This window comes from Schistocerca serialis, chromosome 1, assembly GCF_023864345.2.
Source record: "Schistocerca serialis cubense isolate TAMUIC-IGC-003099 chromosome 1, iqSchSeri2.2, whole genome shotgun sequence".
NCBI classification, from domain to species: Eukaryota; Metazoa; Arthropoda; class Insecta; order Orthoptera; family Acrididae; genus Schistocerca; species Schistocerca serialis.
Window position 1 is genome coordinate 422,165,228 of NC_064638.1, and position 6,000 is coordinate 422,171,227.

The window sequence follows — 6,000 nt, forward strand, 5'->3', positions numbered from 1 at the left end:
TGTGAAATTATCAGAAAAGTCATACTTTGGGAAGCGCCACTTTGGCATAAATATAGGTAACATCGTCAAAGTTTCGATCCTTGACGTGAATTTCTGCGTTCGTAGCAGATTCGTATCAATAACACGAAGTTTTGTCATTCTTGATGATTTTTTTTTCAGAAAAGAGCTGTCCGCAGTTTTCATTTTAAATTTAGTTGCCGCATGTGTCTACAGTTTTTGTCTTTCTGGAGTTAAGTTGCGAGGGAAAAACTTTGTGCACGCTTTTCTCTTATTCTGGAGAACCCTTTCAACAATTTTACGTAGTAACTTTGCTCAATTGCGATTTGTGAACATCAACGTTGACCAAGTACAGCCGCACGTCCGCTTAACAGTGGCTGCTCACAACTGTCTGGTTGAATGCACATAGGACTGGTTACAGTTGTTAGTCCACGGTAACACTGAATCTGCTGCGATGAAGTCACTTACAAAAATAAAATAACTCTAGGAACTTTTTGGACGGACATTGCACACTACTACCTAGTATAACAATCACTTTCCCCATGAAACACCTTATATACACTACTGGCCATTAAAATTGCTACACCAAGAAGAAATGCAGAAGATAAACGGGTATTCATTGGACAAATATATTATACTAGAACTGACATGTAATTACATTTTCACGCAATTTGGCTGCATAGATCCTAAGAAATCAGTACACAGAACAACCGCCTCTGGCCGTAATAACAGGATTGGTACGCCTGGGCATTGAGTCCAACAGAGCTTGGATGGCGTGTACAGGTACAGCTGCCCATGCTGCTTCAACACGATACCACAGTTCATCAAGAGTAGTGACTGGCGTATTGTGACGAGCCAGTTGCTCGGCCACCATTGACCAGACGTCTTCAATTGGTGAGAGATCTGGAGAATGTGCTGGCCACGGCAGCAGTCGAACATATTCTGTATCCAGAAAGGCCTGTACAGGACCTGCAAAATGCGGTCGTGCAATATCCTGCCGAAATGTAGGGTTTCGCAGGGATCGAATGAAGGGTAGAGCCACGAGTCGTAACAAATCTGAAATGTAACGTCCACTGTTCAAAGTGCCGTCAGTGCGAACAAGAGGTGACCGAGACATTTAACCAATGGCACCCCGTAACATCACGCCGGGTGATACGCCAGTATGGCGATGACAAATACACGCTTCCAATGTGCGTTCACCGCGATGTCGCCAAACACGGATGCGACAATCATGATGCTATTAACAGAACCTGGATTCATCCGAAAAAATGACGTTTTGCCATTCGTGCACCCAGGTTCGTCGTTGAGTACACCATCGCAGGCGCTCCTGTCTGTGATGCAGCGTCAAGGGTAACCGCAGCCATGATCTCCGAGCTGATAGTCCATGCTGCTGTGAACGTCGTCGAAGTGTTCGTGCAGATGGTTGTTGTCTTGCAAACGTCCCCATCTGTTGACTCAGGGATCGAGACGTGGCTGCACGATCCGTTACAGCCATGCGGATAAGATGCCTGTCATCTCGAATGCTAGTGATACGAGGCGGTTGGGATCTAGCACGGCGTTCCGTATTACCCTCCTGAACCCACCGATTCAATACTCTGCTAACAATCAATGGATCTCGACCAACGCGAGCGGCATTGTCGCGATACGATAAACCACAATCGCGACAGGCTACAATCCGAACTTTATCAAAGTCGGAAACGTGATGGTACGCATTTCTCCTCCGTACACGAGGCATCACAACAACGTATCACCAGGCAACGCCGGTCAAAGTTTCCTCATGCCAGCACGTTGTAGGTGTGGCCACCGGTGCCAACCTTGTGTGAATACCCTGAAAAGCTAATCATTTGCATATCACAGCATCTTCTTCCTGTCGGTTAAATTTCGCGTCTGTAGCACGTCATCTTCGTGGTGTAGCAATTTAAATGGCCCGTAGCGTATGTAGATGAAGAGGTTAAGCAATTGTTGTGGTGCGCTGCATCATTCTCAGAATTTTGTGCAAAAGTACTGAGTAATTGGTAAAGATGTACTGAAAGCATCAAGGAGTAGTTAGCTATTACACTCCTGGAAATTGAAATAAGAACACCGTGAATTCATTGTCCCAGGAAGGGGAAACTTTATTGACACATTCCTGGGGTCAGATACATCACATGATCACACTGACAGAACCACAGGCACATAGACACAGGCAACAGAGCATGCACAATGTCGGCACTGGTACAGTGTATATCCACCTTTCGCAGCAATGCAGGCTGCTATTCTCCCATGGAGACGATCGTACAGATGCTGGATGTAGTCCTGTGGAACGGCTTGCCATGCCATTTCCACCTGGCGCCTCAGTTGGACCAGCGTTCGTGCTGGACGTGCAGACCGCGTGAGACGACGCTTCATCCAGTCCCAAACATGCTCAATGGGGGACAGATCCGGAGATCTTGCTGGCCAGGGTAGTTGACTTACACCTTCTAGAGCACGTTGGGTGGCACGGGATATATGCGGACGTGCATTGTCCTGTTGGAACAGCAAGTTCCCTTGCCGGTCTAGGAATGGTAGAACGGTGGGTTCGATGACGGTTTGGATGTACCGTGCACTATTCAGTGTCCCCTCGACGATCACCAGTGGTGTACGGCCAGTGTAGGAGATCGCTCCCCACACCATGATGCCGGGTGTTGGCCCTGTGTGCCTCGGTCGTATGCAGTCCTGATTGTGGCGCTCACCTGCACGGCGCCAAACACGCATACGACCATCATTGGCACCAAGGCAGAAGCGACTCTCATCGCTGAAGACGACACGTCTCCATTCGTCCCTCCATTCACGCCTGTCCCGACACCACTGGAGGCGGGCTGCACGATGTTGGGGCGTGAGCGGAAGACGGCCTAACGGTGTGCGGGACCGTAGCCCAGCTTCATGGAGACGGTTGCGAATGGTCCTCGCCGATACCCCAGGAGCAACAGTGTCCCTAATTTGCTGGGAAGTGGCGGTGCGGTCCCCTACGGCACTGCGTAGGATCCTACGGTCTTGGCGTGCATCCGTGCGTCGCTGCGGTCCGGTCCCAGGTCGACGTGCACGTGCACCTTCCGCCGACCACTGGCGACAACATCGATGTACTGTGGAGACCTCACGCCCCACGTGTTGAGCAATTCGGCGGTACGTCCACCCGGCCTCCCGCATGCCCACTATACGCCCTCGCTCAAAGTCCGTCAACTGCACATACGGTTCACGTCCACGTTGTCGCGGCATGCTACCAGTGTTAAAGACTGCGATGGAGCTCCGTATGCCACGGCAAACTGGCTGACACTGACGGCGGCGGTGCACAAATGCTGCGCAGCTAGCGCCATTCGACGGCCAACACCGCGGTTCCTGGTGTGTCCGCTGTGCCGTGCGTGTGATCATTGCTTGTACAGCCCTCTCGCAGTGTCCGGAGCAAGTATGGTGGGTCTGACACACCGGTGTCAATGTGTTCTTTTTTCCATTTCCAGGAGTGTATTTATTACAATAATGTTGGAAAGTTTTTGAGTGGAGCGGGAGGCAGAAATTGTAGACGAGATTCATTGGCTGTGTATGAAAAGCAAGACATCTAGACAGCTGTATCAGGCCTGTCTTTGGACTGATGACTACTACACCAAGGTATCGAAACAATAACTGACAGTAAATACAGGTAAAATCAATTAATGTTCAACAGTTTATTTAAAGACGGTGGGGAATCTCTAGGCGCTGCAGCTGCTGGAGCAGGTGTGGCACCACCGCATTTTCGACCGCCACGGAGATTCGCACTACAGGACGCGGATTGATGATGTTGTCGCACGAGTAGTTCGGCTGCTGCGGGTTGCTTGTAAATGGTGGACGCGGCATACATCTCGGCGCACGACTCCGCGCATCTTTAATTCAGCGCCGGCGGCGACTGCGGCGTTGCGGCCGCGAGCAGGCCGTGACTCAATGAAGCCGCTGCCGGTTGGCGGTGCCGCGCTGCAGGAATCCCGACCGTGAGTCAGCGCGCAAGGCCAGCGGCAAGGTCGCCGGGGTTCAGCGACGCAGCTGCGGCCACAAGCGCTCCAGCAGCGGCAGGCACGTCCGGAACGGCCGCGGAGGCTCCGGAGATCTCCAGTCGCAGCAGGGCGTCTCCAGCTGCCGCAGCAACTCCACTGTTTGTCATCACTGCAGACTCACAGGTTGTCAATAGGACGCTCTGCTCTCAGCACTCAATAAGCGTACAAATGGAACCGTAGAGGGTGCGTCTAGAGGGGTATCAAACAACAAATTAAAGAGAAATGTAATTATTTTCAAGTGATTGAAAAAGGCTACTGCGTTTCGATACATTGTCATCTGACCCAGGAAAAATATATGCACCGCGGACAGCAGTTTCCATCGATACTTATGCTGAGGTGACAGAAGTAGATTAGATTAGATTAGATTATTTTTTCGTTCCATAGATCCGTGCTGAGGAGATCCTCGTGAATGTGGAACATGTCATTTTTTTTTTAAGCTGAAGTAACAATACTAATAGTATGAATATATACATACACCATTTGTTTCTATTAAAAAATTCGTCAGTGGAGTAGAAGGAGTTGGCCACTAGGAAGTCTTTCACGCTGCTTTTAAACTGATCTTTATTTGTAACTAAATTTTTAATGTTTGCTGGCAAATTATTGAAGATGAGTGTTCCTGAGTTGTGGACCCCTTTTTGAACTAAAGTAAGTGCTTTTAAGTCCTTGTGCAGATCATTTTTGTTCCTGGTGTTGTATGTATGAACTGAGCTGTATGTTGCAAAAAGAGAGATATTATTTAGGACAAATTTCATTAAGGAGTAAATATACTTAGCGGCAGTAGTTAGTATACCCAGTTCTTTGAGGAGATTTCTACAGGACGTCCGTGAATTTACTTTACAAATAATACGTATTACACTCTTTTGGACTCTGAAAACTTTTGTTTGACTTGAAGAGTTATCCCAAAATATTACACCATATGACATTATGGAATGAAAGTAGGCAAAGTATGCAAGCTTTTTCATTTTTATGTCGCCTATGTCTGCTAACACTCGAATTGCAAATACAGATTTGTTAAGGCGTTTCTGCAGTTCTGTGGTGTGCTCCTCCCAACTGAATTTATTATCAAGTTGTAATCCCAGAAATTTAAGACTCTCAACTTCTTCTATCTGCTCTTCTTCATACTTTATGCATATGCTGGGTGGAAACCTCTTACAGGTTCTGAATTGCATATAGTGAGTCTTTTCGAAGTTTAATGTCAGTGAGTTGGCTTTAAACCAAGTCGTGGAATAGTGATGTGCACATATCCAGACGGCGATAGTATCGCGAGCACAAGGTGTAAAAGGACAGTGCAGCGACGGAACTGTCATCTGTACTCAGGTGATTCATATGAAACGATTTCTTACACAATGGCCGTACAATAGGAACTGACGGATTGTGAACACTGAATGCTAGTTCGCGCTGGATGCATGGGACGTGTTCCATTTGGAAAACAGTTAGGGAATTCAGTATTCCTAGATCCACAGCGCCAAGAGTGTGCTGAGAACACCAAATTTCAGGCATCACCTCTCACCACAGACAACACAGTGACCGACAGCGTTCGCTTGATGACCGAGAGCACCAGCATTTGCCTAGAGTTGTCAGTGCTAACAGATAAGCAACACCACGTGAAATAACCGCAGGAGTCAATATGGAAGGTACGACTAACGTATCTGTTAGGACAGCGCAGTGAAATTCGGCCGTAATGACCTGTGGCAGCAGACGACCGACAGGAGTGCCCTTGCTAACACCGCGACACCACCTGCAACTTCTCCGCTAGACCAGTGACCATATTGGTTGGACCCTAGACGACTGTACAACCGTGATACAGTGAGACCCAGTTTTTCAGCAGAGCACTGTGCTACCTCGTAGTGGTTCCAAAATGGTGTGGGTTGTGTATACATTGAATGGACTGGGTTCTCTGGGCTAATTGAACCTATCATTGCCTGGAAATTAACTTGCCGACACGATGCACCGTGTTGCAGAG